Source organism: Mustela nigripes, chromosome 15 (genome assembly GCF_022355385.1).
Source record: "Mustela nigripes isolate SB6536 chromosome 15, MUSNIG.SB6536, whole genome shotgun sequence".
Classification (NCBI taxonomy): domain Eukaryota; kingdom Metazoa; phylum Chordata; class Mammalia; order Carnivora; family Mustelidae; genus Mustela; species Mustela nigripes.
Genome location: NC_081571.1, coordinates 14,447,401 through 14,470,235, shown reverse-complemented (window position 1 = coordinate 14,470,235; position 22,835 = coordinate 14,447,401). Strand labels below are relative to the sequence as shown.

At 35.0% G+C, this 22,835-nt stretch overlaps 1 protein-coding gene and 1 pseudogene across 7 annotated transcripts in view; one reads left to right on the top strand and one right to left on the bottom strand.

The window, feature by feature from the left end:
* The window catches only part of PDS5B (PDS5 cohesin associated factor B), a 204,461-nt gene that overhangs the window by 127,512 nt on the left and 54,114 nt on the right, over nucleotides 1–22,835 (bottom strand). The window lies entirely within an intron of this gene.
* On the top strand, nucleotides 4,017–4,752 carry LOC132002957 (methylmalonic aciduria and homocystinuria type D homolog, mitochondrial-like; annotated as a pseudogene).

The following is a 22,835-nucleotide window of genomic DNA, read 5'->3' as shown; positions in this document are numbered from 1 at the left end:
AAGAAGCCAAACAAAATTAAACTCAAAATAATAAGAATTGTAGAAGACAAATAAAACCTTAAAGCAACCATATTACTTTGAAAGGAACAGTTTAAACTTGTATGTCAGCACAAGATAAGCCAGAAAACAACAAAATGTCATCCTCAATGTGAGAAAAGAATATAATTGCAAAGCTAAAGTTTACATCCAAGGAATTAATTTTCAAGAATAGGATGAAAATAACAAATTAGCCAAACAAAAATTGGAAGCTATAAGTAAATATAGCACTTACAACATTGCTTAGCACATACTATGCACTTTACACTATACATATTTGACATATATAATCAGGTTAAAAAACAAGATTTTAAAAATTTCAATATAAAGAGTTTACAAAAAACATTTAAAAATATATCGATATGAGATGCTGAAAGTAAAAGAAGGAGATAATATACCATGCAGACACTAAACACCAATTACAAAATGGGCAAAAGACATGAACAGACATTTAAAGAGGGAATTCAAATGGCAAATAAGCATATGAAAAAGATGTTCAACACCATTAATCACTGGAAAATGCAAATTAAAACCACAATGAGATACCATTATATACTATTAAATGGCTAAAATAGGAAATAGCAATAACATCAAATATAGCAAGCAAGATGTGAAGAAACTGAATCTAGACACTGCTGGTGGAAATGTAAAATAGTACAACCAATAGTTGAAAATAATCTGGCAGTTTCTCATAAAACTGAACATGCACTTACCAAACAGCAACTGCACTCTTTGGAATTTTTCCCACGAAATGAAAGCCAATGTTTATGCAAATCTGTACAGGAATATTTGTAAAAGCCTTATTCATATACCCCAAAACCGGAAGCAACTCAAAGCCCTTCAATGAATGAATGGTTAAACAAACTCTGATAAATCCATACAATGAAATACTACACAGCAATAAGAAGAACTTACTGAAACATGCAATAACTTAACTGTCCTTATGCTTATTGGAAGAGCCAATCTCAAAAGGATACAGGCTACATGGTTTCATTAATCTAATATTCTCAAAATGATAAAACTACAGACATGGAGAACAGATTAGTGGCTGCTGGGGTACACAAATAAGACTAAGAGGTAAGCATCATGGAATTCCTTTATAATTCCATATCTTGACTGCTACAGTAATGACATGAATCTATATACAGGAACAAACTATACAGAACTACACAGAGACAGAAAGAGAAAGAGAAAAAATATTATGCAAAAACTTAAGAAAACTGAATAAAATCAGTTATCTAATTAACAATATTATATCAGTGTCAATTTCCTTATTTGATATTATACACTTCAGTTACATAATATGTCACCACTGGCAGAAGATGCGGAAAGGTTACAGAATTCTGTGTACTATTTTTTAACTTTACACCTATAGCAAACTAAAAAGGTTTAAAAGCAAACCAATCAGGGCGCCTGGGTGGCTCAGTGGGTTAAGCCACTGCCTTCAGCTCAGGTCATGATCTCAGGGTCCTGGGATCGAGTCCTGCATCGGGCTCTCTGCTCAGCAGGGAACCTGCTTCCTCCTCTCTCTCTCTCTCTGCCTGCCTCTCTGCCTATTTGTGATCTCTCTCTGTCAAATAAATAAAAAAAATCTTTACAATAAAAATAAATAAATAAATGCAAGCCAATCAACTGTATTCATATGGATAGCAAATAAAAAGTTTAAAAATGCAATTTACATAGAAAAGCATAAACTATCTACAAGTGAATCTAACAAAAGATGTACTTTTACAGAGAAAAATCATTGACAGAAATTAAAGAAAACCTAAATAAATGAAGAGATATTATAGACTGGATTGGAAGTTTCAAATACCATAAGGACAGCAAATCTTCCCAGTGTTTACATAGTCAATATAATCCCAATCAAGCCCAAGTTTTGATTTTGAAAAATTTTTTTAAAAATTTATATGTAAATGCAAAAGGCCAAAAATAGCAAGCTACTTGAAGAAAAACACTATAAATGAATTTGTTCTCAAATATTAAAACCCACTATAAAGCTAAAGTAATCTACTTAGATGACATGGTACTTACTGGTGCACAGGGGAAAAAAGGATCAATGGGAAATACTAGCTTACAAACAGACCCTTCATGTTTTATACATGAAATTTAATATATGAAAAACAACAGCAGGGCATATCAGTAAGAAAAAAATCAGAGAGAACAAAACGAAAAGTTCCAAATACTGCCTAACATTTCAATAGTATTATGTCTTCCAATCCATGAACACTGGATTATCTTTCCATTTATGTCTTATTTCTTTCACCAACATATTACAGTTTTCAGTATACAACTTTGACTTCCTTGGTAAAGTTTACTGTAAAGTAACTTTTTTCTTTTTGATACTATTGTGAAGGAATTCTTTTGTTAATCTCCTTTTCAAAGAGTTCATTGGTAGTATCTCAAAAGGTTACTGATTTTTGCATGTTGATTTTGTATCCTGCAACTTAACAGAATTTATTAGTTCTAAAAGTTTTTTTGTAGGGTCTTTAAGAGTTTTCTACATATAAGATCATGTCATCTGTGAACAGGGGAATTTTTATTTCTTTTCCAATTTGGATTCCTTTTATTTCTTGCCTTTAATGCCTAAATGCTGGGTAGGACTTCTAGTACCATGCTGAATAGAAGTGGCAAGAGTGGGCATCCTTGTCTTGTTCTTGACTTTAGAAGAAAACTTCCTATTTTCACAACTGAGAATTGCAAATCAAGAACAGGTTATCACTTCACTCCTGCTGGGTGGCCATTATCAAAGCTAACAAGTGTTGACAAAGAGGTGAAGAATAAAGAATTCTTGTACACTGTTGGTGCGAATGTAAAATGATACACCCACTATGAAAAGCAGTACGAAGTTTCCTCAAAAAATTAAATATAGAACTACCAGACAATCCAGCAACCCTGATCCTGGGTATATATACCTCCCAAAAAAAGGAAATCAGTAAGTCCAAGAAGTATGTGCACACCCATTTTCACTGCAGTATTACTCGCAAAAGCCAAAATACAGAAAGAACCCAAATGCTCATCAATAGATGAATGGATGAAGAAAAAGAGGTTTATACATACAACAGAACATTACTCAGGCTCAAAAAGAAGAAACTCCTACCATTTGCAACAATATGAATGGAAATGAAAGACATGCTGAGTGAAATAAGTCAATCACATAAGGGCAAATACTGCATGATCCCATTTATAGGAGATAACTAAAATAGTCAAACTTAAAAGACAAAGAAAACAGAATAGTGGTTGCCAGGAGATGAGAGGAGAAAATGGGGAGTTGTTATTCAATGGGTGTAAAGTTAGAGTTTTACAATATGATTAAATTCTGAGATGTTCTATACAACATAGCATCTATAGTTAATACAGTGTTGTACACTTAAGAATTTGTTAAGAGGGTCGATTTCACATTGTGTGTTCTTACAAAGACAAAAAAGCAAAAACACAAGGAAACTTCTGGAAGTGACTGTGTTTACAGCAAGTGACAGCTATGTGGTAATGGTATCATAGGTTTTGCATACCATATGTATGCAGTTTTTCTTTCTGTATCAGTTCAGTTCAATAAACCCATTTTTTAAAAATTTTATCTATTTCACACGGAGAGAGAGAGCATGTCGGAAGGGCAGAGGGAGAGGGAGAAGCAGGCTCCCTGCCAAGCAGGGAGCCCAATGTGGGGCTCCATCCCAGGACCCTGGGATCATAACCTGAGCCAAAGGCAGAAGCTTAATCAACTGAGCCACCCAGACACCCCAATACTCAGGAAATTTGCCTAAAAATCACTGAATTGTACACTTGAAATAGGTAAAAAGTGTTAATTTTATGCTATATAAATCTTAGCTCAAAAAGTTTTTGAAAGTTGAAATTTTTTCAAGTTCTGAGACGCTTTAATACTCCCCCTCCAAAAAATGACATCAACCTATATATCACAGCTTACACAAAAGGAATTCCAGGTAGATTCATGGCCTAATATAAAAGCAAAATATAAGCTGGAAATGGCAGCGGGACTGGTATGGATGGTTTCCACTTACAACAGCCCCTCTAAATTCACCCATCTTGGTGTCACAGCCCTCAGAATAACATTACAAAAGGAAAGATATTTTGCCTCTGCCACTGTGATCTGTAATAGAGCTAGACTGGTTGGTTTCCTATTTCCCAGGATTTTGCTCTTTAGTTAAAAGGGCTGTCAATCCCCAAGCACTTTCAACTGCAGGATCTTCAGGTTCTGATGACTCTCATGTGGCCCTTGCACCTCAAGATATATGCTCTCTAACAGTATGGCCTGATAAAGCTCTAGGACCATTTCAACCTCAGAATCAGAGATTCCAGCTTCCTGGGAACATAGGTTTTGATTGTCATCTCAATGGGAGATCACAGAAGAAAATCATCACAGAAGAAAAGCCAGGTTCGCAAAACTTTACCTAATGTTCTAGCAAAATCTTTATCAAGTGAGACACGAGTTTGTGATGGCACAGTATGTGAATGAATTTCACAGTAATAATGCACCTGAACAAGAAATCAGCAGTGCAGAAACTTACTTTGAAAATGCCAAAATAGAGTGTGCAATCCAGACATGTCCAGAATTGCTGCAAAGAGATTTTGAGTCACTGTTTCCAGAAGGAGCTACCAACAAACTAATGATTCTGACTATAACACAGAAAACTAAGAATGATAAGACTTTTTGGAGCAAAGAGGCAGAAAATGAAAGAGAAATGCTTTTAGAAAAGTTCATTAATGGTACTAAGAAAATTTGCTATGCTCTTCGAGCTGAAAGGTATTGTACTGACTTAACTGACCCATCATCTGGTTAGTATATTTTGGAACACAGACCAACAACATTCTTTTTGAGACAGATGAACACTATTGACATTTAGGATTCTCTGTGGATGATCTTGGCTGCTGTAAAGTGATTCATCATAGGCTCTGGGGTACCCATGTGGTTGTAGGAAGTATCTTCACTAATGCAACACTAGACAGCCATTTTATGAAGAAATTAGGTGGAAACTAACAGTAATGTCAATTTATTTATACTATTTGTATCTACCATTTGGGTTGATCTATAAATACTGCGAAAAGCTTCAGTTTCTAAAATTTACTTATTTCTAGGTATTTATTTAGACATTTATGGGTTTACAACATTGGTAAGTGGCATGTGATTTTTACATCTCAAATGTTTATTCATACTATCACTGAATACATGTTGATCACATCCATATTGTATAGAATGTGATAATTAACAAGTAACCAGGACATGATCTCATACTGCTGTATCTTCCCTTTACTGGAAAAAACCTCAGTTTTATTTCTCTCTAAAAATAAAACACACATTTGGGGGGGGCAAAATACAAAAACTTTTAGATTATGATATGGGAGAACAATTACATGAACTCAGATTAGGAAAAGCAAGAACCAAGGTCATAGCTATGTTCCCTCGGCCAAAGAAGATATTTAGCAAAGGTCCAGAACAAATCATTTCAGGGGAAGGTAAATAAATGTGATAGGATTCCCAGTTTTCCACAGAACCTGGAAGTCAAAAGAGTCTCTGCCTTGCCTTGACAGAAATAAAAGCTGATGCTGACCATTCCTAACAAGAGATACACAATTATGACCACAGACTGCAAATAAAAAAGGTAGACATGGTGCCTCTGTAGAATAAACTCATCCACATAGTCAAAAAATTTGTCACAGTCAAAAATTTGTCAAGTCCTTATTACTTGCATGACTCTTTAGCAGTGACTATAAAGCAAAATGAATAAGACGGATCTCAAAAATCTATTCCAAAAAATCCCCCTAAATAATTAAATCACAGTAAATTCTAAAATTATCCTAACAGAAATAACAATCTTAGAAAATACAAGATTGAAAGAAAGCCCACTTCTCTAAGTGAATGGAAATGAAGCTGGTAATAATATACAGAACAAAAAAAGGACAGAAAAAAAAAACAGTTCAAATGCGTTACTAATCTAGAGAAGAAAGTTCAAAATTTTTACTTGGGATCTAGAAGTGTGACTGAAGAAAAAGGTGGGAGGAAGTAAAGGGAGCTAAGGAGGAAAAGATAAGAGCCAACAAAGGGGCAGGTCTACTCAGTATGCACTTCAGTTTTATAAATAACAGTATTAGAAGCACATCTGAAATACTTCTGTGAATATATAGAAGACGTTTCTTCATAATAAGACATGTCTACCAAGCAAACTCTACGTACCTTAAAGTCTCAAGTCTGTAAGTCTATGTTTAAGCTTTCCCTGACATCTCCAAGCAGAGCAAGGCTCCACCCCCTACAGCTAAAAAACTGAATACATCATAACTAGCATTTATCATATTTAGTGAACTTAGTCTATGTCTATTTCTCTTACTAAGCTATCAGCTCTGTAAGCCAAGGACTGTATACCATTTTTATGCTAGTATCTATTACAGAGCCACATACAAAGTAGGTACTCTGGAAATCCTTCCTGAGGGAATGACCAGAACTATTCTAAGAAATGGTGGTTTGACAGGGAATACAACCCCGAGAGAGGCAAAATCAAATACAGTAAAACCAGTTAGGAAACCACTACAAAATTGCAGGAAAGGAGGAGGAGCTGACTATAGGAAGTCATGGGAAAACAAGAAAATAGATTCAAAGACTTATGAATGATTTTTAAAAAGAAGTAGAAAAAAAATAATAGAGAAGTAGAAGATGATTACAAGATTCAAAGCCTTTGTTCCTTAAAGTCAATTACAAGTAAATATTTAAGTACCCAAGTAAATGAGAATTTACTTGGGCAATATACCATGCTAAACACTAGAAATGTAATAACAAGCAAAATATATGCTCATCATAATGGAGATAGGGAAAAACCAGAGAAAGATCAAGTCTCAGGGAAAAAATTTAGTCTACAAGGCAACTAAAAATGTAGATCTGAAATTTTAGAGAACATAAAGGGCAGAAAATATATTAGGACCATGCATAGCTCATGTTTTATGAATTTACAAGATCAATTAAGAAAATGTATAGGATTAGCTAAGATATCAAGACTTAACCTTGAGGAAGTATCTATATTGATATGGGGAGGGGACAGAAGAAAAAGAGAATGTTGTTAGAAAAGGTAAAAAAGCAAAAAATAATTTTTTAAGCCTAGGAAAAAAAAGTTTGAAGATGAAGGGGTGGCATACAGTGCTCATTATTTCAGAAATACATATAAAATGACCAAATACTGCCTTGGACCTAACAAGGTGATCTTTAAGAAAGAAGTTTCCAGAGAATAATAGGAATAAACACCAAACTGCAACGAAAGAGAAAAAAAAGGAGTAAAGAAGAAAAAGGGAGAGGGACCAATACTGGGGAAGAAGAGAATGGTACAGGAAATAAACAGGATCTTCAATTGTTATCAGAAATAAAAAATAAGAGATAGTGATATATAGCTGCTCCTCTTAGGTTTAACAGACTGTCAAAGAAGTTATCTGACAACTTATTTCATCTCTATGGGATTACAATTATTTACATTGAAAATGAGAAAATAGTAACTGTACTTAAAAAATAATTTATATAAAATGACCAGTGTCAGAATACATTTTATATACTATATACACTACGGAACTAAGAAAGGACTAATTCCTTTCTCCACTTAAAATGTACACACTTCTTTTTTTTAAGATCTTATTTATTTATTTGAGAGAGAGAATGAGCATAAGAGGGGGGAGAGCACAAGGGAGGAGCGACTCCCTGCTAAGCAGGGAGCCTGCCGAAGGACTCATCCCAGGACCCCGAGATCACGACCTAAGCAAAAGGCAGTCACTTAACCAACTGAGCCACCAGGCACCCAAAATGTACACACTTTTAATTTCACCAATTTATAGCAAAACCATGATAATCCAGAATTTCCCTCCTTTCAAAGGGTAATGTGAAACAAATACTTTCAGAAAAGTTTTTACTTTTATTATATGCAACATTTGTTATATTTACATTTTATGTCCAGTAAGAACAATTAAGTAAAACACAAGAAAATATTCTAATACTAAACAGCTTGTATACTCTTGGAATAAGTTCAAATAAAATGATCATTAATTAAAGAAAACATATCAGTATTTTTAAAAATCATACTGACAGTTCTAGGAACAACAACAAAAAAAGTCAATGGTATCATCATTCTTCATTCTGATATTATCAGATGTAAATAAATGTTAAGATGAAATAAGACTGAAGCAAAAATATCAAGTTCCTTTCAGTGAATGCAAATGAAGAGTAAGGGTAAGAGTAATAGGAATAATCATTCTTAATTGAACTGAAAAGAGATAAAGACAGACATCTGCCATTTTTATGATGAATGTGCTTAAAAATCCAGTATGTGACAAGTTCAGGGTCACAAATCAAATCAAATCAAATCACTACTCAAATCCATACATGGCCATGTTTATTAAGATCTAATTTTCTTCCTGGGACTTTACCATGTAAAGGTGGAATTAGAAAGAAAATATGATTTGTAAAGAATATGGTAATTGCAGAAGGTAGTCTTCCCAAAATCGGTACCTCTTACAACCAGCAGATGGTGCCCTCCATAAAGACAACTCTTCCAGTCCATAGTCCTTACAGAGTATAAGAAGTTAGGCTTATTCTTAGGTCAGGGACAATTAAAAAGCTATTGTGAGTATTTTCTAAGAGAATAAAAGACAAATAAATTATGTCAATTTTCCCTAAATATAGAACCTTAAGGCCACGTTTACATATTTTCCAACTATTCAAACAAAAAGCTACTTTTTTCCATATACAATGTTACCACTAAGCCACCATGCAACTTGAATTAATCTTTTTTTAAATTCAAATTAAGCCTATTTAATAATTATCCCTTTGAGTTCTGGTAAAACAAAGTAATTTTAAATGGTTTAGGAAGTCCTTTCAGAAAATAACTCCTTCCGTTCATATATTTGGCAATGTTTATTTACAAAAGGTTAAATGTATTTCTTGCCTACATTCTTTTTAAGGACCATCACTCTTACAGAAGGAAATAAAGTTAAACTTAACTGGTTCAAACAGAAAAAAGAGCCCAGTCCCTAAAACATCTCAAGTAGTACCTGTATCTAACAGTATAGAAGGTATAGTTAAATCTCTTTAAAACAGTATTTTTATGGGGCACCTGGGTGGCTCAGTGGGTTAAAGCCTCTGCCTTCGGCTCAGGTCATGATCCCAGGGTCCTGGGATTGAGCCCCACATCAGGCTCTGTGCTCAGCAGGGAGCCTGCTTCCTCCACACTCTCTGCCCGCTTCTCTGTGATCTCCGTCTGTCAAATAAATAAATAAAATCTTTCAAAATAAATAAAATAGTATTTTTATATTAATAATGATAGTATCTCTCATTTACTGAATGACTGGTATTTCTCTAGTTAGTCATCAGCTCAATGTCCTATTCAGTGGGAGAATAAAATTACGTATTCTTCTATGCACATCAAACCTCATCAACAAATTCTTAGACAACCCCCCTGCCCCAAAATAACTTGCCTCCATTTCATAGAAGCTCTAACAAAGAGGAACTTCCCTCAGTCTCCCATCACTAATCTATTGGCTCACCTACTGCATTCATACCCATTCTCCCTTCCTTCCTGTTATTAGAAAGTATGTTAACCTTATATCAAAAACAAATCCCTTCACAGGTACACAAAACCCCATCCTCTATAGGTTTATCGAAGACTGACTTCACTAGTAGTCTCCTCTTTCCTCTGCATAAGCACCCTCAGTGTTTACTAGATGCCTTCTCTCACAATACATTCTGTTCTTGAGAGGAAGGAATACTATAGCTACCTGCTTAGACTACAAATACCCCTCCAGCTACTACCATCTTCTCTCTTAAATTACCTTCACAGCCAAAAGTATATTTGCAAAAAGTATATTTTCTACCTTCACATCTTCAGTTCCCAACTACGTTTCATACTAACAATTTCCAACACCTACCATCACCAGCAATAATGCTTTTGCTGTAATCATTGTAGTGGACTTCAAAAACAGCAACAGATGATTCCCTTCTCTGCATCTACACTCCTGCAACGTGGCTCTGTTGCTCCTCCAATCAAGGAGAGTGTTCTTCCAGTCCTTGAATCTGAAATGATCTTACAACTTGATCCAGTGGGATCTTTGGCAAGCTCTGCCTTTCTGCCTTTGAGGTTACTGACTTGCTCTTGGAACTCTACTTAAAGTGCATAAGCCCAGAAGTTATCCCACTGGAAAATGAGAGGTCCCAGTTATTCTAGTCATGAGCATCAGGAACAAGCCAGCCCCACCCAAACTAGCAGGTGACCACAGACGTATACCTGCAGATGCATGAGGAAGCCCAGGTGGGAGAACACTAAGGCTGACTCAGATGAGTAGAACCGCCCAGCTACCGCCCAGCTAAGCCAAACTCAACTGCCAACCTACAGAATCAGGAGCCAAATAAATGGTGGTTGTTTTAAGGTGCTATTTTTAGGGTGATTGATTAAGCAGTGAAAGCTAACTAAAAGTCATCACTGACTTGTCGAATCAAATGAACACTTTTCTAATCCTTACTTAATTTCTCAGCAGTATGAAATAGTTGATCAAAACTTCCTTCTTGATCATTCTTCTCCTTCAGTTTCTACTCCCATTTTACCTCTTCCTTACTGATCACTCTTGTCTTTGTTGTTTCATTTTCTACACAGGCTCTAAATATTAGTAATTCATTAGAACTCAATTCCAACCCCTTTACTGATGTTTTCTAAAGGAGGCTCCATGCCATAGTTTGGCTATTGTGGACATTGCTGCTATAAACATTTGGTTGGTGTCTGGCCTGTTTTTTTTTTTTTTTTTTTTTTGGAGTCCAAAGCAGGGCTTGAACTCACACCCTGACATCAAGACCTGAGCTGAGATAAAGAATCAAATGCTTAACCTACTGAGCCATCCAGGCACCTCTATCCACTTTTTAACCTATATTTTTTTTCTCCAGACTTTTGCCCTAAGCTTTTTAAAACCTACTCTAAAGACTTCAAAATAAAACATACCCTACACTAATTGATCTCTTATGAATGCTGGTCTACATATACAACTAGTTAACATTTCCACTTGGTTTATTCACAAACGTATGTTGAACTTAAAATTCCCCTAAACAAACTATCTCCCACTTCTTCCCCCTCCAAAATAACCTTCCTTCTTCTATATTCTCTCTGTATATGCTGCCTTAGAGTACCCAACTTGTTCCTCCCAGAAAACTGGGAGAGTGGCCCTTTCAACATTTAAAAACAACCAAGTCCTGTAAATGCTACCTGCTAAATATAAATGAAATACACCTTCATTTGCCCATCATTTCACCACAACTGAATCTAAGTCACTTTCAATTCATTCTTCAAACAGCAGCTAGGATGATCACAGTACATTAATGACCTAATGTACCAAGGTACACTAATCTCTTCATATCACTGCCTTACTTAAAATTCTTAAATAGGTTCCCAATGGCCTTTGAATAAGTTCTAAACATACTACTCTGACCACTTTAATCACTATACTCCTGTCACAACTCTATTTCTTAAAGGGACCTAGCCAAGATCCTTCTTTCTCAGTGTGTACTACTCTTTCTGCTTCAAAAACTTTTTCCTCCTGTCATTCCTTCTCTGATTTTTCAAGTCTCATATGTCAATCCTGTACACTTTCCTGAGTCTGCCCAAACTAAATTAAATCTCTATTACATGCTTTCAACACCACCCCTGTACTTTACCTTCAAAGAATTTATAAAAATAATATGTGTTTATCCTCTAATGTCTGTAACCCCTTCTGAACTTTTATGAACTATATGGGAACAAGAATCCAATTTTGTTCACTGTATACCTAAATGCATAATATGGGCAAAAAAACAAGCGCTCAAATATTCTTAATTATAAGATGAACTACCTAATAATGCCCATTTTATAAATGAAGAAACTGAGGATCAAAGAGATTAACTATGCTGAAGTTATCCAACAACTATACTGAAACTAATCTATACCTGATTCCCAAACCCTCACCTGATGGTTCCCAATTTTTGGAGCTCAGCTGAATCTCCTAATACTCGGGCCCAAAGGCCTGCACTTAAAAAAGGTTACATGAGGATCTTAATGGCCAAAAAGTTAACCCAAATATCTACTAATTGATGAATGGATAAACAAAATGTGGTATATCCATATAATGTAAAACTAATTAGAAATAAAAAGGAACAAAGTACTGATATATGAGACAACACTGATGAACCTCAAAAACATTCTCCAAATAAGAAAAGCCAGACACTGGGGGTGCCTGGTTGGCTCAGTGGGTTAAAGCCTCTGCCTTCAGCTCAGGTCATGATCCCACGGTCCTGGGATAGAGCCTGTATCACATCAGGCTCTCTGCTCAGCAGGGAGTCTGCTTCCCCCTCTCTCTCTGCCTCTCTGCCTACTTGTGATCTCTGTCAAATAAATAAATAAAATCTTAAAAAAAAAAAAAAAAAAAAAGGCCAGACACCAACCAAATGTTTATAGCAGCAATGTCCACAATAGCCAAACTATGGAAAGAACCCAGATGTCCTTCAACAGATGAATGGATAAAGAAGATGTGGTATATATACAATGGAATACCATGCAGCCATCAAAAGAAATGAAATCTTGTCATTTGTGACAACGTGGATGGAACTAGAGAGTATTATGCTTAGCAAAATAAGTCAATCAGAGAAAGGCAATTATCATATGATCTCCCTGATATGAGGAAGTTGAGAGGCATCATGAGGGGTTTGGGGGGTAGGAAAAGAATAAATGAAACAAGATGGGATCGGGAGGGAGACAAACCATAAGAGACTCTTAATCTCACAAAAGAAACTGAGGGTTGCTGGGGGGAGGGGGATAGGGAGAAGGTGGTGGGGGTTAAGTACATTGGGGAAGGTATGTCCTATGAAGTGTGTAAACCTGGCGATTCACAGACCTGTACCCCTGGGGCTAATAATACATTATATGTTAATAATAAAAAATTAAATTTAAAAAATGTATAAATAAATAAATAAGCCAAACACAAAAAACTACATATTGCACAGATTACATTCACCATGAAACACCTATAAAAATCAAATAGATGAGTTGTCATTTGGGATTGGGGTTGAGAAAGTTGTCACCATAAATGGACGCCACAATCTTTGGAGAACAATGGTTATATACGCTAACCTTACTAAAATTCATTGACTTATACACGTAAAACAAGTGTTTTAAAGAGAACAATCCATTCTGTCAGATGTTAGAGAAGGTTGTCAACAGCATATCACAGAGTTGCAATTTAAGCTGTGGAAGACAGTAAAATGGCTACATGTGGATTCTAGGATTCAAGGTACTGTAAAGCAGAGTGAGCAATGAATAAAGCACAGAAATATGCTAGGTCTGAAAAACCAAACAAACAAACAAGTACAGGTATCTGTTTTATGTGCCTTTCCAAAAACATCTCACATTCTGAAAAATCACACTTTTCAAAAAAATGGGTAAAACAGAACATTAACAAAACAACAGCAATCAAATAATGTACAAGCATAGTCTCCACAGGCATTTATTCCCAGTGCCATAAGCAAACTTATTAGAGTTCAGGTTGTCTGAAGATGTAGGCCCATGAAGGTAATACTCTACTACTAACAGAAAAAAATTCAGCAAAATTAAAACAGCCTTCAATTTTTTGTTAAACGTGGGGAAAACAGCCTCACAGATATTTCATCTGCAACTGAAGCTGAACTAAACAGGTAAACAGATTTAGGGATTCTTGACACTATTAAATATTCCGCTTATAAAAAAGGCAGTTTTGAATCAGGATTTTCAGCCTTTTTTTTTTCTTTGCATCTATAGATCACTTTAGATGTTCACTTTATTTTTAAAGATTTTATTTATTCATTTATGCGACAGAGAGAGAGAGAGATCACAAGCAGGCAGAGAGGAAAGCAGAGAGAGGAACAAACAGGCTCCCTGCTGAGCAGAGAGCCTCCCAGGGGGCTCAATCTCAGGACCCTGAGATCATGACCTGAGCTGAAGGCAGAGGCTCAACCCACTGAGCCACCCAGGCACCCCTAGATGACCACTTTAAAATGTTATAGAACATATTTTTCTTCATAACACAATAAATCTAAACAATCTTTTTTGCCAAACACCTAGATCCAATATAACGTCAAATATAATATATGGTCCCACATTTTAAGGTTTTTTAAACTTCTACTGAGATATAATTGAAACATAACATTATATTAGTTTTAGGGGTATAATATAATGATTCAGTATATTTATATATTGTGAAATGATCACCAAAATAAGTCTAGTTAACAAGTTACAAATTTTCTTTTCTTGTGAAGAGAACTTTAATATTTTTAAGTTTAGAATACTGTAACTACAAAACCTCTACCTAAGGTGATGTTGTTAATTAAATGTTGGTCACTATAAGTACAATATTACTTTTAATTAGGTAGAATTAATAATTGTACTTTATTTTGCATACAGTATGGTACAGTCCTTAGATATCAATACAGATAGTACATTTATATCCATTTTACTGTAGTCTTAAAGAAGTATAATATTATACAAGATGTACTAGATTTTTAATTTAAAATATAGGTCTCAAAAAAATAAAAGTACAGATCTCTCCGAGTTTGCACTATTTAAGATAATTACACCATGCACCTTATAACTAAACACAGCAGCCCTCTGTAAACAATTTTCTTCTCAATTCCCTGAGTGAGGAAAGCTAAGGTTAGGGGAAGTAACAGAGATCCCAGTGAGATAAATAACCATGTCTGATATGGTCTAAGAAAGGGTCAGGGTATTTTCCAATCATTGGGTAGAACTTTCTTACTGCTGTCTTAACCTTTTTTCTCGCACTAAAGCATAGTTCTCTCCTGTTTTCCATTATACTAACTGCCCTTACCACAACACTTTTTTAGAAATTTAAGTTATGTGTCTTGTAGATGGAAATACAATTACTACACTGGGAGGAAAATGATTGGAAGATAAATCTGGATTTATCATCAAAAAGTTTAACTTGATAAATATCTCAGTATATCATCAAAAAGTTTAACTTGATAAAATTCTCAGTAAATTTCTTTACAATAGGAAAAAATACCAAAACCAAAATAGCACATAAATATTTGAAGATACTCCTTAATATAAAAATTTTGAAGGTGTTCACAAGTACTTTAATCTAGTCTCATTAATGTTACTTTTTTCAGTTATTCTCAACTGCACTATGTCCAATAATTTCTTTACCTGTTAGGAATACTTTGCACCTGCATCACCCTGACTAGAAAACTGCTGCTCATTCCATGAGAGAATTAGGAAGAACTTTTTTTTATGTTTTTAACAGATAATTGCCAATATCTACCTTATATTCTTCCTGTCCAAAATCAACCCAATTTTGTTCTTTGGCACTGCTGCCCAAACATGAATGCCTGTTTTCGTTTTCTTTAACAGATTTATTGGGATATAATTCATATACCAAACAATTCACTCTTAAAGTATATGAGTCAACAGCTTTTGGTATACATTAATTTTTTTATTGTAGTAAGATATATGTAAAATGAAATTTGCCATTTTTAATGTACAATTCGGTGGCACTGTTTATATTCACAAACTTGTACAACCATCACCACTATCTATTTCTGAAACTTTTCATCACACCAAACAGAAACACTATAACCATTAAGAAATAACCCCCATTCTCTACTCTCCCTGGCCCCTGATAATCTCTAATCTACTTTCTGTCTCTATCAATTTGCCTGTTCTAAGTATCTCATATAAATGTAATCATACAATATTTGTCCCTTTATGTCTGGCTTATTTCACTAAAATTACTTCCAAGATCCATCCATGTTGTATCACGTATGAAAACTTTCTTCTTTTTTATGATGGATAACATTCCACTGTACATACACACCATATTTGTTTATTCATTTATCTGTTGATAGATTGTTTCCACTAAGGTTGTTTCTACTTGTAGCTATTATAAAACTGATATAAACATTGGGATACAAATATTTCTTCAAGACCCCTCCCACCTTCAATTCTCTTTGGTATAAACTTAGGATTTTATAGATTCTTTGTGGAGAAATGTCTATTCAAGTCCTCTGCCTTAAGTTAGGTCATTTGTCCTTGTGCTCTTTCATTGCAGGCATCCTTTATATATTCTGGATATTAAATCCTTATCTGATGTATGATTTACAAGTATTTTCTCCCATTTGTACATTGTTTTTTCCCTTTCTTAACAAAGTCTTTTAATGCACAAGTTTTTAATTTTTATGAAGCCAAATGTATCCATTTTCTTTTACTGCTCTTGCTGATGGTATCATAGCTAAGAATTTATTGCCAAATCCAAAGTCATGAAATTTTACCACTATGTTTTCTTCTAAGACTTTATGGCTTTAACTCTTTAGGTTCTTGATCCACTTTGAGCTTATTTTTATATACTGTTTGAGATATAGGGCCAACCTTCACTCTTTTGCATGTATAAATCCAGTTCTTTCCAGCATCATTTGTTGAAAACTATTCTTTTCCTATTTATCTTTAATAAAGATGTCCTGGTTTCTCCTCTAGAAATTTTGATTCAGTAGATTTGGGGAGGGACTTCAGATTCCACATTTTAAGGATGTCTCAGATATTTCCCATGGTCAAACAAGTTTGAAGAACAGTAAAGAATACAACTTCAAGGGGGCGCCTGGGTGGCCCAGTGGGTTAAGCCACTGCCTTCGGCTCAGGTCATGGGTCCTGGGATCAAGTCCCGCATCGGACTCTCTGCTCAGCGGGGAGCCTGCTTCCTCCTCTCTCTCTCTGCCTGCTTCTCTGCCTACTTGTGATCTCTGTCAAATAAATAAATAAAATCTTAAAAAAATAAAAGAATACAACTTCAAGTACCTGATTCATATTCTAGAGCAGTCAAAAACTATTTCTTTTTAATCCTTGTTTAGCCCTCAGATACACTCAACTTATGCTACATCCAGGTGAGGACTTAGGTAAGAGGCCTTAATTTTCACAAAAGGTTGTTAACCTTACCATCTGCACATGTGATCCCGAAAACATAAGGCTTTTCCAAAATAAAAACAAACTTGCCACACTACAGACTCATGCCATTCACTCTTTTAACAATATGTGAGCATCTATTATATCCCTGCACTTTCGATCCATGGGGGGGATACAGCAGTAAAGATTCTTGCTCTTGTGGAACTTAAAGTTGGTGGGAAACAGACAACAAATAAGTAAGTATGTGTGTTAAGTAATGTGAAATGTTAAGAAAATTAAGGATAAGTAGGAAGGGAGCTGTTTAAGATTGCAAAGACATTTCAATGAAGTTGACATTTGAGCAGAAAACTGAAAAAGAATAAGAAAGTGAATTATACAAATACCAACAGCAGGCTATTCAAGAGAGGTGCCTGGGTGTCTCAGTAAGTTAAGTGTCTGCCTTCGGCTCAGGTGGTGATCCCAGGGTCCTGGGATCAAGTCCCACTTCAGGCTCCCTGCTTCAAGGGGAGTCTGCTTCTCCCCTGCCTCTCTTTTCCTCTCATGAAAATAAATAAAATCTTAAAAAAAAAAGAATATTCAAGACAGAGTGAGGCCCAAAGATTACAAGCTTGAACAATATACTACTCAACTGTTGGCAATGAAGCCCAGTTAGATTTCAAGGATTATGAAGGATTCTTGAGAGGAATCCAACTGCTCTCTTCCTCTAGATCAGGGATTCTCAACCTAAGGACCACTGGTTGATGTTTTTGCTCAGAATCCTTTATTATGGGTGAACAGATGCGTGTTCCTATACATTCCAAGATAGCAGCATCCCTGGGTACCCCCCCAACACACACACACCACCATCACCCTTAGTTATAGACAAAACCAAAAATGTCTCCAGATAGTTCCAAATTCCCCCACAGGTCAAAATGCACTCGAGATTGAGAACACCACTGCAGATTAGTTCTTAAACTGAAGATCCATGTAGGAAACCCATAAAAATGGGCTTTAATAGGTCCTCTAAAGGAGTATATAAAGTTTGCATGTGTGTGAAAATGTGTTTTTTTCTAGAGAGAGGGTGCATTGCTTAAAATATCTAGAAGGCTATGACTCAAAAAAAAAAAAAAAAACCTAGGAAAGCTTTACTATTTCAACAGGGTTACTAAGAAGATTGTACAACTGAGTAAATTTCTAGAAACAGACACTCTTGTAAGACTGAATCCAGAAAAAATACAAAATCTGAACAAAAACAACAACAAAATTGGGGGGAAAAAACTTTATTTATTTACTTACTCATTCATTCATTAATTTATATTTAAATGGGTTAAACAACATCTGAAAGCTCCAGGTTTGAGCCTCATTTGTCCTAACAGCCACGTATCTAATATCAATGGGCTAGACTATAGTCTTTTTTTTTCTTTCATCACAAAACCCATCAAAAGCCTATATTTACTGAAAGATGTTCTTGAAAAATCATCACCAACTGTCATTTTATTATCATCCTTATTTAACAAATGAAGAAACCAAGGTCAAGATAAGTTGACTGCTTTACCCAGGATCACAAAGCTCTTGAATGACAGAACTGGAAGTACACCCTAGTTATTTACATGGTTATATGACAGGAAACAGCCACAGGAACATACCTAATTTCTTGGTTTTACTTATTTCAAGCAAAATAGGGAACACTATAATTATGGTACATAACCAATAAATCACTAACAAACTATCCTCAAAGAGCATAAGGTGAACAAATCAAACAGATATATCAACTGTAAGATTAACATTACCTATGACTGAAAAACCTAGAACTTGATTAGGGGAGGTGGAGCTTTTTGTGACTCCTGAGTCCTCAGTGAACCCTTAGCAGGTCAGTAAGTAATAGGAAGGATAAACCTGCAACATACCTGGAAAAAGCACAGAAGTGAGTTTTATTTACTTTTTTTAAGCCCTCAGTGCAAGCCAAAGTACAATTCAATGTATTTAAAATATGATTCAATAAAAACAATTCTACAGGAATGGGGAGCCAACACAAGCATCCAAATAGTGATCTGAATGTGCACTTTAATCTAGGAAAAAAAAATAATAATTACATAAAGCAATGATTCCTGAAACTTTTATTTTAATCATGAAACTCATTCTTCTAACCAAGATCTTATAACCATGTCCAATATAGTGAACAGATTAAAAGAGCTGCTCTTGCTGAAATAGGAGATCAGTACCCCAATGACCACAACTCTTCTTGTCAAGAAATCCCCAAGAATAACATGAAAACCAGTGATCTGTCAGTGTTTTTGGAAATGTGAATTATTACTGACTATCTAAATATATATATATATATATATATATTCATAATATCTACTAAATTTTAATGATACATTCCCTTAAACCCAGTAATCCCTCTCTTCCCACCCTATCTCACAGAAACAAAAATGTCAATATAAACTACAAAAGTATTCACCTTAGCACTATTTAAAGTGGAAGAAAAAAGTGTAGGAAAAAACCTGACATCTACAAGGAAACAGCTAAAGGAAGTGTGGTAAATCTTCCCATGGAATATTGTGCAGCTATTACAATGAACAAATTCCATCAGCTCATCTACACCAATGCTGAGGAGAAAAGCATTACTGTCCAGTGTGTGTGCGTGCACTGGACTTCTTCATAAAACAAGTACCCCCACAACACACACCAAAAATAAAAGCCCTTCTACTGAAATGGAGAAATACATACAGAAATTGACGGGAAATATAGAACTCAAAATTATTTCCACTGTTAAGTATGTAAAAATGAAATATAAACACGATTTGAGCCTGGAATGGAAAACATTCCTTCTATAGATACGTCATTCCAAAGTATCTATAATAAAGTATTTTTAAAAGCAATCCTTAAATAACAAAAACAAGCCAATAATCTATAATTATTATGGACTGCTATCCTTTGAGCTTTGCTTTTCTTCATTAACACTTTTTTCTTAAAACTGAATTTTTAAATGAAGACGAGATGAAAGATATTCAAGGTTGTATACCATGACAGGAGGCAAGAGTGCAAATATTTTGAACTGTCGAAGACACCACTGCCTTTAATAAGAGAAAAATCACAATATCTCTCTAACCAGTTCTCTTTCTTCTTTCTTTTCATCATCTTTCACTGGAAGATCCTAAAATATACGGAAGAATTCAATTACATGATCCAATGAACTCTGAACCCTCATATCCATCCTCATCCCATTAGAGCTCTTCAAGGTCTGAAACATTACAATTTTATTATCTTATTGTATTATATACTTAGAGTTATCTGCAATTCTTACTATTCAGCTCTCCAACATTAGTTGAGCTGTTATTCACAAATCCACTGAAACAATTACTCAATTAACCACTTGAAAACTATTTTTTGATATCTTTTATATATTTTCCCAGGAAAACAAAGTAACAGAAAGAACATCAATACAGAAAGCAGTTTTGCTATCTTTCATTTTGAAAGAAACTATTTCTTTTTAATCCCTAGCAAACCTAAGTTTTCTTCTCCAAAAGGAACATAGAAAGTCACAGAAAATGAAGTACTTAAAAAAAAACAAATAGCTATAAGAAGTAAACTTTAGAATACAGACTGTTTTTTGAGATCCAATTAGAGAGCTCAATGGGTCAGCTTAATAAAAACACCTATAGCTTATCCTACAGAAATGGATTCATTTTCTCTTTTATAAAAGGTAGACAGTAAAGATTTGCTTAACTGCTGTAAAAACTGTAAACCCCTACACGCGAAATTACCAAATGGTACTCTAAGTCATCTGAAAACACCCAGGACACCACAGCAAACTTACAGGCATTAAGGGATACTTTTTAATTATCAAGGAAACATAACAATTCTCAAGATCTGTCAGACACCAAGTGAACTACTAGTTCAAGGTACTTCCATTTCAACATAAGACCATTCTACCTTTGGAAGCTACCACATCTTTGAGAAACTGGGTTTGGGGGCAGTTGATATGATAAAAAGTACTGCATGGATATCAGTGGGAATTAAGAACTGAGGTGGCAGTGTCCAATCTTAGACTTGAGGACTTGTCTATGACCAACAAGCAAACATAACCCATTAGTAAGTAACTATTCTTATTTAAGAAAAAAAAATATTTTTTTCTTTCAGCGTATGTGTAATTCCTAGGCCATAAATACTGGAGTTATCTGTACATAACTTAAATAGGACTATTAAGTATGATTTTTTGGCTCTGTGAAAAAATGTGATGAAACACTGGGGGCACCATAAGCCAAGCACTTTTAGGAACTTCTCATCATATATTTACAAGTGATTCTCACAGATATTTGCAAGTTGCAGTAGGGTATATCATCTCTACCCAATCTTCGTTGGTAAAGGAGCAAAGAAAATAAAAAACTGCAAAGACTGAAAACATAAAAAATAAAAATTATACGGTGTTTACCATCACATTTAATTCTAGAAAAGCAGGAAACAAAACTAAAGGTTGAATACCAATAATTAAACAAAAAAGTACCCAAATGTTGCCTATATTCTACTTGTTTATTTAAAGACAAGGACTATTTCAGTCTCAAAGCCTTGGTTACTAACAATCTTTATCAAACACTGTTTAGCGGTTGAGCCCTTTTTTCAAAATCCCCCACAAATTCTAAGTTACAAAATATCTAAAAGGCAGTCTCTGTAGTTTAGGAGAAGCCTAGGACCACACTCTGGCCTTCCTCCTCCACATGAGTAACAGTATTCACCAGAACCCAGAGGCTTCAACAAATAGTTTAGGGCTGCTGAAGGGAAAGGGGCAAAAGTGCCCCAGCCTTTCAATTAAAACAGCTCAGCACCACAGAAGATCTCCTTTGAAAAACGAATTCTCTGGGGAGGCACAGGTTACAATTGACAGCCTAAGGCCAGGACAATACTTTTAATTTTTTTTTTAATAGCAGTACAACCCAATACATAAATATGCTAACAAAGAAGAAGTCTCATTAAATAACCTTTTTGTGTGTAATTCATGAGATTTTTCTATTCCAACTGAAATCCAGTTTACAAAAAAACTCTGGTGTAGGAAATTACCTCAATGACTTCTCAAATTATCAGATTTTTTTTTTTCAGTGTGAACAGGAGGAGCAAGGAGAGAACAAAAAGTTCTTTGGTAATAAAGGAACAACAAAAGGGAGAAAAGAAAAACCTTAATATTTCCACCTCATTATGCATACCAAAAACCAAGCAAAAACAACAGAAAAGGGGTGGAGAAAAAGGAAGGAAACAGTAAGAAAAGAGGGACTATGCATAAGTTAGAGCTCAATGTAAAAAATAAAACCACCAAAATATTTTCTCTAGTTAAGAAAAAACTTTCTACCTGAAACAAGAGAATAAATCTTTGACTCTTTTTCAACACCACAGATTTTAGAGCGGTCAGCCACATTATAACATTTACCTACCTCCATTCTTCCCCAAATCTATCAAGATGGCCAAGGAAAAACAAACAGCATTAGAAATCAGAAGGTAACTGACAATGCTGAGAGCTGACAGAAGGAAAACCAAAACTGCAGAAGCCATCCCAACACAGAAGAAATGGGGTGGAATGGACTGAAGACAATAAAATGGAACTTCCTTAGCCTTGGCCCACCATAATTCACAAACAAGCAAACAGAATCTTCCAATAACATTACCCTTATCTCTACAGAAACTTATTTTCCTAATTCCTATTAATATTCTCAGCTCAGATAACACAATACATAGGATTCTGAAACTCCACCAGAAATCAAAACAGAACTAAGACAGACCAAGAGCTTTCATATGAGTTTTCTTAACTTGGCACAGACTCCAAGATAAATCATTTGGGATTTTGTGACCCAAATGCTCTCTCAGCCATTTGTCTTGTTCCAGGGAGACACA